Raw genomic sequence first — 9,339 nt, forward strand, 5'->3', positions numbered from 1 at the left:
TCTTTTTATCATGCACTTATTTAAATTCTTCTACATTGAGTGGTCCTTTAAGTCTATAGGTATCTGCACACCAGTAAATGCTCCCTCTTGTGATTAATACATCTCTGAATATGTTAAGCTGTGGTAATATGACTGAGTTTGTTTTCCTTGTGTGTTTATTCTGTCTGCTTAAAAAAGCAAAAGTTAAATGCCATAGTTAAGCTGAATTAAAGGAACATGAAATCCATATTTTTTTTTCTTTAATGATTCTGATAGAGCATACAATTTTTAACAACTTTCCGATTTTCTTCTATTATCAATTTACTTCATTCTCTTAGTATTCTTTATTGAAGGGGCAGCAATGCACTTCTGAGAGAGCTGAATACTAAGAGAATGAAGCATATTGGATTATAGAAGTAAATTGGGAAAAGTTGTATGTACAAAAAAATAACGTGTGGCCTATTTATCGTTCTCAGGAATTCATGATTAAGAATAAGACTTAATAGGTCTCACTGAGATAAGAAGTGCTGATAGATGCCCATTTGACTTTAAATTTGTTAAAACCAAAGCTCCTTTGTTACGCTGATGGTTTTTCATCTGATTTTTTTTTTTTTGTGTAAAAATGTAGAAGGTTAATGCTGATGTTCGTTTTCATAACATTTAAGCACTGTGTTTATTCGTGGGAACATAGTTGCTTGTATCTGCTTGAGGAGCCATTCAAACAGCTAGCAGGCGTCATAACCCTCCTGTTACCAATAAGTTTTTGTTTTTTATCATTTTCATAAAGTACTGTATAATTTATACAATTGTATCATTGCTACATTAATATGCCGTTCCCTTTTTATAAAAATCAAATGAAATGTGAAATTGATTTCAAATGGATTCATGCCAAAGATTCTGTTGCAGAATTGAGTATTTTAATGTATTGCATTAGCCAAAACTTATTTTGTAATTTTGTGAATGGCTTTTTGTGGTTTTATCTTCGTTTCATTGTTTTACTGTTCCAAGAAATTATATTTGTACGTCCAGATTATAATCTATTTTTTTTTGTGGAATAAATACAGCAATAAAATATAATTTTAGTAGCAATTGTTTGCAAGTTCTATGTAACCTCGGTTAGGTCTCTTAGCTGATGTCCTTTCAAAAGCTGATTTGTAACGGGTTTCATAATTCTGTTTGAACTAGAGTAGCATACACTATATTGTTAATATTCAGCATTATAACACATATCCAGACCCAATATAACTTAGGTAGTGTGATCAATGAAACTGTCACAAGTTATCCACATTTAAATTGTGTGCATACTGTAGCTTTATAATTGCCATTTAGGAAAAAAAGGCATTCCTTGTTAGCAATAGTATACAGATGCTTATCGCTGCTCCAGTGTAGAAAGTGCTTGATGCATATGTTCTGCTGCTTGGATGGTTCTCACAGGTCTCTTTGCAAGTAGGGGGATTTCCTTCCAGGACCTGCTCCCACAACTTTCAGCAGGCAGAAGCCCAACACACAGGTGCAATTTCTCATAGGTTCAGAGCATTGTTTAAAAGTGATTAGCCACACATGACCTGTTTCGCCCCCCCCCCCCCCTCCTCCAGGGATTGACTACAGGGGCTTCATCAGATGACTTTCCAATTTACTTCTATTATAAATTTTGCGTAGTTCTCTTGGTATATAATAGGTCAGCTCAGAAGCATGCACGTGTCTTTAGCTATCTGGTAGCTGTGTTTGCAGCAATGTTTATAGTAATATTGTATACCATTGCAAATATTGCTATTGAAAGACACATGCCTGCCTAGGTTTGCCTTTCAACTATCGATACAGACAACAAAGCAATTTTGATAATAGAAGTAAATTGGAAAGTTGTTTAAAATTGCAAGCTCTATCTGAATCATGAAAATGTAATTTGAATTTTTTTTTATTGTAGAAAGTATATAATCTTCAGCAAAGTAACTATCAATGTTACTATAAATAGGTTTGCTACTATTTATTACTTTAGTTCATAAAGTTCTGTTTATAAACCAAAACGGCACACATAATAATAGTTATCCTAGTTCTAAAACTTGATGTCTGCAATTTTGCCGAGCAATTCTAGAGATTTGTTGCTGTTAAGGTCCCTGCAGTCATTTTCCTTCACCACAACAGCAATTTACAAGAACACCCGTAGAAGCTTGGAAGGAATTATTAAACACGGAATATAATAGGCATCCTGTACAGGAGTAAACAAAATATATATACTCTAAAAAACACTGGCCTATCAAAGTATTTAGGAATATAACAACATATAACAAAGTCATTAATAACAGAAAATATTCTCAAACACAATTTGTAAAGTTGAAATGTTTTAATCACTTTTGTGGTACAGATTTTTATTTATTTTTTTAGATTCATCTTGGCCATAAATGTGCTTTTGTTTTCAAGCACTCATAGAAGCCACTTTCTCCTACATTGGTGTATCCGGTCCACGGCTTCATCCTTACTTGTGGGATATTTTCAATCCCTACAGGAAGTGGCAAAGAGAGCACACAGCAGAGCTGTCCATATAGCTCCCCTCAGGCTCCGCCCCCCCAGTCATTCTCTTTGCCGCTCTAACTAGTAGCATCTCCACGGGGGTGGTAAAGAGTATGTGGTGTTAGTTGTAGTTTTTTATTTCTTCTATCAAGAGTTTATTTTAAAATAGTGCCGGCTTGTACTATTTACTCTGAAGCAAAAAGTGATGAAGATTTCTGCTGAGAGGAATATGATTTCTCCAACATTGGTGTGTCCGGTCCCCGGCGTCATCCATTACTTGTGGGATATTCTCCTCCCCCACAGGGAAAGGCAAGGAGAGCACACAGCAAGAGCTGTCCATATAGTCCCTCCCAGGCTCCGCCCCCCAGTCATTCTCCTTGCCGCTCTGAACAAGTAGCATCTCCTCGGGGATGGTGAGGAGTTTGTGGTGTTTAGTTGTAGTTTTTTATTCTTCTATCAAGAGTTTGTTATTTTAAAATAGTGCTGGTATGTACTATTTACTCTGAAACAGAAAGAGATGAAGAGTTCTGTTTAAAAGAGGATTATGATTTTAGCAGACAGTAACTAAAATCAGTTGCTGTTCCCACACAGGACTGTTGAGATGAGAGAACTTCAGTTGGGGGGAACAGTTTGCAGACTTTTCTGCTCAAGGTATGACTAGCCATTTTTCTAACAAGACTGTGTAATGCTGGAAGGCTGTCATTTTCCCTCATGGGGATTGGTAAGCCATTTTCTTAGTCTCAAACAGAATAAAGGGCTTATTATGGGCTATACACTGGTAGACACTCTTAAGGGCTAAATCGATTGCTTTATTTAAGTATTATATGCAGTTTGAAGTTGAATTTCACACTTTTATAACATTGGGGAACGTTTTTTAGCACCAGGCACTTGTTAAGACACCTTCCCAGTCAGGAAGGGCCTTTCTCTGTAGTAGGCAGAGCCTCATTTTCGTGCCATTATTGCACAGTTACTTTTGAGTACAGTACATGCAGCTGCATGTGTGAGGGTCTGGAATCCACTAAAAACGTTCCTAGAAGGCTTCATTTGATATCATATACCCCCCTGGGATTGGTGAAGTCGCAGCAAAGGCTGTAGCTAGGACTGTAAAAACGGCTCCGGTTTCCACATTTTAAGGGTTAACAGCTTGAAAATTGGGGTGCAATACTTTGAATGCATTAAGACACTGTGGTGAAAATTTGGTAAAGATTGGATAATTCCTTCATAGTTTTTCACATATTCAGTAATAAAGTGTGCCCTGTTTAACATTTAAAGAGACAGTAACGGTTTTGTTTTAAAACGGTTTTTGTGCTTTATTAACCAGTTTAAGCCTGTTTAACATGTCTGTACCTTCAGATAGATCATGTTCTGTATGTATGGTAGCCAATGTGGTTCCCCCTTCAAATATGTGTGATAATTGTGCCATAGCGTCCAAACAAAGTAAGGACAGTACTGTCACAAATTGTAAAGTTGCCCAGGATGATTCCTCAGATGAAGGAAGTAGACATAGTTCTACATCATCTCCTTCTGTGTCTATACCAGTTATGCCCGCGCAGGCGACCCCTAGTACTTCTAGCGCGCCAATGCTTGTTACTATGCAGCAATTGACGGCAGTAATGGATAACTCCATAGCTAATATTTTATCCAAAATGCCAGCATTTTAGAGAGAGCGCGATTGCTCTGTTTTAAACACTAGAGCAGGAGGGTGCTGATGATAATTTTTCTGTCATACCCTCACACCAATCTGAAGTGGCAGTGAGGGAGGGTTTGTCAGATGGGGAAATTTCTGATACAGGAAGAATTTCTCAGCAGGCAGAACCTGATGTTGTGACATTTAAATCTAAATTAGAGCATCTCCGCGCATTACTTAAGGAGGTGCTATCTACTCTGGATGATTGTGACGATCTGGTCAACCCAGAAAAATTGTGCAAGATGGACAAGTTCCTTGAGGTCCCGGTGCACCCTGATGCTTTTCCGATACCTAAACGGGTGGCGGACATAGTGAATAAGGAGTGGGAGAAGCCAGGCATACCTTTTGTCCCTCCTCCTATATTTAAGAAATTGTTCCCTATGGTCGACCCCAGGAAGGACACATGGCAAACAGTCCCTAAGGTCGAGGGGGCGGTTTCTACTCTAGCCAAGCGCACAACCATTCCTATTGAGGACAATTGTGCTTTCAAAGATCCTATGGATAAAAAATTGGAGGGTTTGCTTGAAAAGATTTTTGTACAGCAAGGTTACCTCCTTTAACCTATTTCGTGCATTATTCCTGTCACTACAGCGGCGTGGTTCTGGTTCGAGGAACTGGAAAAGTCGCTCAGTAGGGAGACTCCGTATGAGGAAGTCATGGACAGAATTCACGCACTTAAGTTAGCTAATTCCTTTATTTTAGACACCGCTTTGCAGTTAGCGAGGTTAGCGGCGAAAAATTCAGGGTTTACAATTGGGGCGCGTAGAGCGCTCTGGCTAAAGTCTTGGTCGGCGGATGTATCTTCCAAGACAAAATTGCTTAATACCCCTTTCAAAGGTAAGACCCTTTTTGGGCCAGAATTGAAAGAGATTATTTCAGACATCACTGAGGGAAAGGGCCATGCCCTCCCACAAGATAAACCTTTCAAGGCTAAGAATAAGTCCAATTTTCGTTCCATTCGCAATTTCAGGAACGGACCGGCTTCCAACTCGGCAGCCTCTAGACAAGAGGGTAACGCTTCCCAGACTAAACCAGCTTGGAAATCAATGCAAGGCTGGAACAAGGGTAAACAGGCCAAGAAGCCTGCTGCTGCTACCAAAACAGCATGAAGGGGTAGCCCCCGATCCAGGACCGGATCTAGTAGGGGGCAGACTCTCTCTCTTTGCTCAGGCTTAGGCAAGAGATGTTCAGGATCCCTGGACACTAGAAATAGTCTCTCAGGGTTTTCTTTTGGAATTCAAGGAACTACCCTCAAGGGGAAGGTTCCACATGTCTAACTTATCTTCAAACCAAATAAAGAGACAGGCATTCTTACATTGTGTAGAAGACCTGTTAAAGATGGGAGTGATACAACCAGTTCCAACTGTGGAACAAGGTCGGGGGTTTTACTCAAATCTGTTTGTAGTTCCCAAAAAAGAGGGAATTTTCAGACCAATTCTGGATTTAAAAATTCTAAACAAATTTCTCAGAGTTCCATCGTTCAAATGGAAACCATTCGAACAATTTTATCTACAATCCAGGAGGGTCAATTTATGACTACCGTGGATTTAAAGGATGCGTATCTACATATTCCTATCCACAAAGATCATCCAAGGATTTTCACAAAGGTGCTAGGGTCCCTTCTAGAGGTTCTAAGACCAAGGGGTATTGCAGTGGCACCTTATCTGGACGACATTCTAATCCAAACGTCGTCTCTTTCCAAAGCAAAGGCTCATACAGACATTGTTCTAGCCTTTCTCATATCTCACGGGTGGAAGGTGAACGTAGAAAAGAGTTACCTGTCTCCGTCGACAAGAGTTCCCTTCTTGGGAACGATAATAGATTCTTTAAAAATGAAGATCTTCCTGACAAAAGTCAGAAAGTCAAAGCTTCTAAAGCTTGTCAAGTTCTTCACTCTATTCTGCAGCCTTCCATAGCTCAGTGCATGGTAGTAGTAGGGTTGATGGTTGCAGCAATGGACATAGTTCCTTTTGCTCAAATTCATCTAAGACCATTACAACTGTGCATGCTCAAGCAGTGGAATGGGGACTATACTGACTTGTCTCCAAAGATTCAAGTAGACCAGATGACCAGAGACTCACTCCGTTGGTGGTTGTCACAGGATCACCTGTCTCAGGGAATGAGTTTCCGCAGACCAGAGTGGGTCATTGTCACGACCAACGCCAGTCTATTAGGCTGGGGCGCGGTCTGGGATTCCCTGAAAGCTCAGGGTCTATGGTCTCGGGAAGAGTCTCTTCTCCCGATAAACATCCTGGAACTGAGAGCGATATTCAATGCTCTCCGGGCTTGGCCTCAACTAGCAAAGGCCGGATTCATAAGATTCCAGTCAGACAACATGACGACTGTAGCTTACATCAACCATCAGAGAGGAACAAAGAGTTCCTTGGCGATGAGAGAGGTATCCAAGATCATCAAATGGGCGGAGGATCACTCCTGCCATCTATCTGCAATTCACATCCCAGGAGTAGACAACTGGGAGGCGGATTATCTGAGTCGTCAGACTTTCCATCCGGGGGAGTGGGAACTCCACCCGGAGGTTTTTGCCCAGTTGACTCAATTATGGGACATTCCAGACATGGATCTGATGGCGTCTCGTCAGAACTTCAAGGTTCCTTGCTACGGGTCCAGATCCAGGGATCCCAAGGCGACTCTAGTGGATGCATTAGTGACGCAATGGTCGTTCAACCTAGCTTATGCATTTCCACCGTTCCCTCTCCTTCCCAGGCTTGTAGCCAGGATCAAACAGGAGAAGGCCTCAGTGATTCTGATAGCTCCTGCGTGGCCACGCAGGACTTGGTATGTAGACCTGGTGAATATGTCATCGGCTCCACCATGGAAGCTACCTTTGAGACAGGATCTTCTAGTGCAAGGTCCATTCGAACATCCAAATCTAGTTTCTCTCCAGCTGACTGCTTGGAAATTGAACGCTTGATTTTATCCAAGCGCGGGTTTTCAGATTCAGTGATGGATACTCTGGTCCAAGCCAGAAAACCTGTGACTAGAAGGATTTACCATAAAATATGGAAAGGATATATCTGTTGGTGTGAATCCAAGGGATTCTCATGGATTAATATTCCCAGGATCCTCTCCTTTCTAACAAGAAGGTTTGGATAAGGGATTGTCAGCGAGTTCTCTAAAAGGACAGAGATCTGCTTTATCTGTCTTGTTACACAGACGACTGGCAGCTGTGCCAGATGTACAAGCTTTTGTACAGGCTTTGGTCAGAATCAAACCTGTTTACAGACCTTTGACTCCTCCCTGGAGTCTAAATTTAGTTTTTTCAGTTCTTCAAGGGGTTCCATTTGAACCCTTACATTCCATAGATATCAAGTTACTATCTTGGAAAGTTCTGTTTTTGGTTGCTATTTCCTCTGCTAGAAGAGTTTCTGAACTATCTGCTTTGCAGTGTGATCCACCCTATCTGGTGTTCCATTCAGATAAGGTTGTTTTGCGTACCAAGCCTGGTTTTCTTCCAAAAGTTGTTTCCAACAAGAATATTAACCAGGAAATAGTTGTCCCTTCTTTGTTTCCGAATCCAGTTTCATAGAAGGAACATTTGTTACACCATTTAGATGTAGTCCGTGCTTTAAAGTTCTATTTAGAAGCAACAAAGGATTTCAGACAAAACTTCTTTTTTGTTTGTCGTTTATTCTGGTAAGAGGAGAGGACAAAAAGCTACTGCTACCTCTCTTTCTTTCTGGCTGAAAAGCATTATCCGATTGGCCTTCTTGGGCCTTCAAGAACAAGGCTTCTGTTGATCAGATATGTGAGGCAGCAACTTGGTCTTCTCTGCACACTTTTGCCAAATTCTACAAATTTGATACTTTTTGCTTCTTCGGAGGCTATTTTTGGGAGAAAGGTTTTGCAAGCCGTGGTGCCGTCTGTTTAGGTAACCTGATTTGCTCCCTCCCTTCATCCGTGTCCTAAAGCTTTGGTATTGGTTCCCACAAGTAATGGATGACGCCGTGGACCGGACACACCAATGTTGGAGAAAACAGAATTTATGCTTACCTGATAAATTACTTTCTCCAACGGTGTGTCCGGTCCACGGCCCGCCCTGGTTTTTTAATCAGGTTTGAAAAATTTCTCTCTATAAATTATAGTCACCACGGCACCCTATAGTTTCTCCTTTTTTTCTCCTAACCGTCGGTCGAATGACTGGGGGTGCGGAGCCTGGGAGGGACTATATGGACAGCTCTTGCTGTGTGCTCTCCTTGCCTTTCCCTGTGGGGGAGGAGAATATCCCACAAGTAATGGATGACGCCGTGGACCGGACACACCGTTGGAGAAAGTAATTTATCAGGTAAGCATAAATTCTGTTTTTAGCACCAGTAACTAAAATCCATTGCTGTTCCCACTCAGGACTATTGAATACCAGAGAACTTCAGTTGGGGGGAACAGTTTGCAGGCTTACCTGCTTCAGGTATGATCAGTCATTTTTCTAACAAGACCAAGTAATGCTAGAAGACTGTCAGAAATCCCCCTCAGGGATAGGTAAGCCATTTTTCTTAGACTCTGTATAAAATGATGGCTTATCTTAAGGGCTCTATGCTGGTTGACACTATTGTGGGCTTAATTGATTTCTTTTTAGCATGTTTTCAGTATAAATAAACACCTATTCTAGTCTGAAAGGCCCCTCCACTCTGGAATGAAGAGGGAGGAGGCCTCATTTTCGCACCTCAATTGCGCAGTTGTTTTGACTAGGCCGTTCATGCAGCTTCACGTGGGGAGTCCAGAGACATCAGAAAGGACTTCAGAGAGGCTTATTTCCTACTTAAATAATCCCTAAGGAGTGTTTTTAACCGGTTAACTGCTGTTATTAGCTCCGGTTTGGGCATTAAGGGGTTAATTGGTCTGAAAATTTGTGTGCAATCTTTTCAAAGCATTAAGACACGGTTGTGAAAATTTCATTAAAATCGGAAACAGCAGCAGTAATGGATAATTCTCTCGCAGCATTTTTATCCAAACTGCCAGCTTTTCCAAGGAAGCGTGATTGCTCAGTTTTAAATACAGAAAATGAGCAAGGAGACGCAGAGGATAATTTATCTGTAGTGCCCTCACATTAATCTGACTTGGCGGTGAGGGAAGGCCTGTCTGAGGGAGAAATTTCTGACACAGGAAAAGTTTCTCAGCAGGCAGAGCCTGATACCATAGCATTTAAATTT

Source organism: Bombina bombina, chromosome 4 (assembly GCF_027579735.1).
Source record: "Bombina bombina isolate aBomBom1 chromosome 4, aBomBom1.pri, whole genome shotgun sequence".
Classification (NCBI taxonomy): domain Eukaryota; kingdom Metazoa; phylum Chordata; class Amphibia; order Anura; family Bombinatoridae; genus Bombina; species Bombina bombina.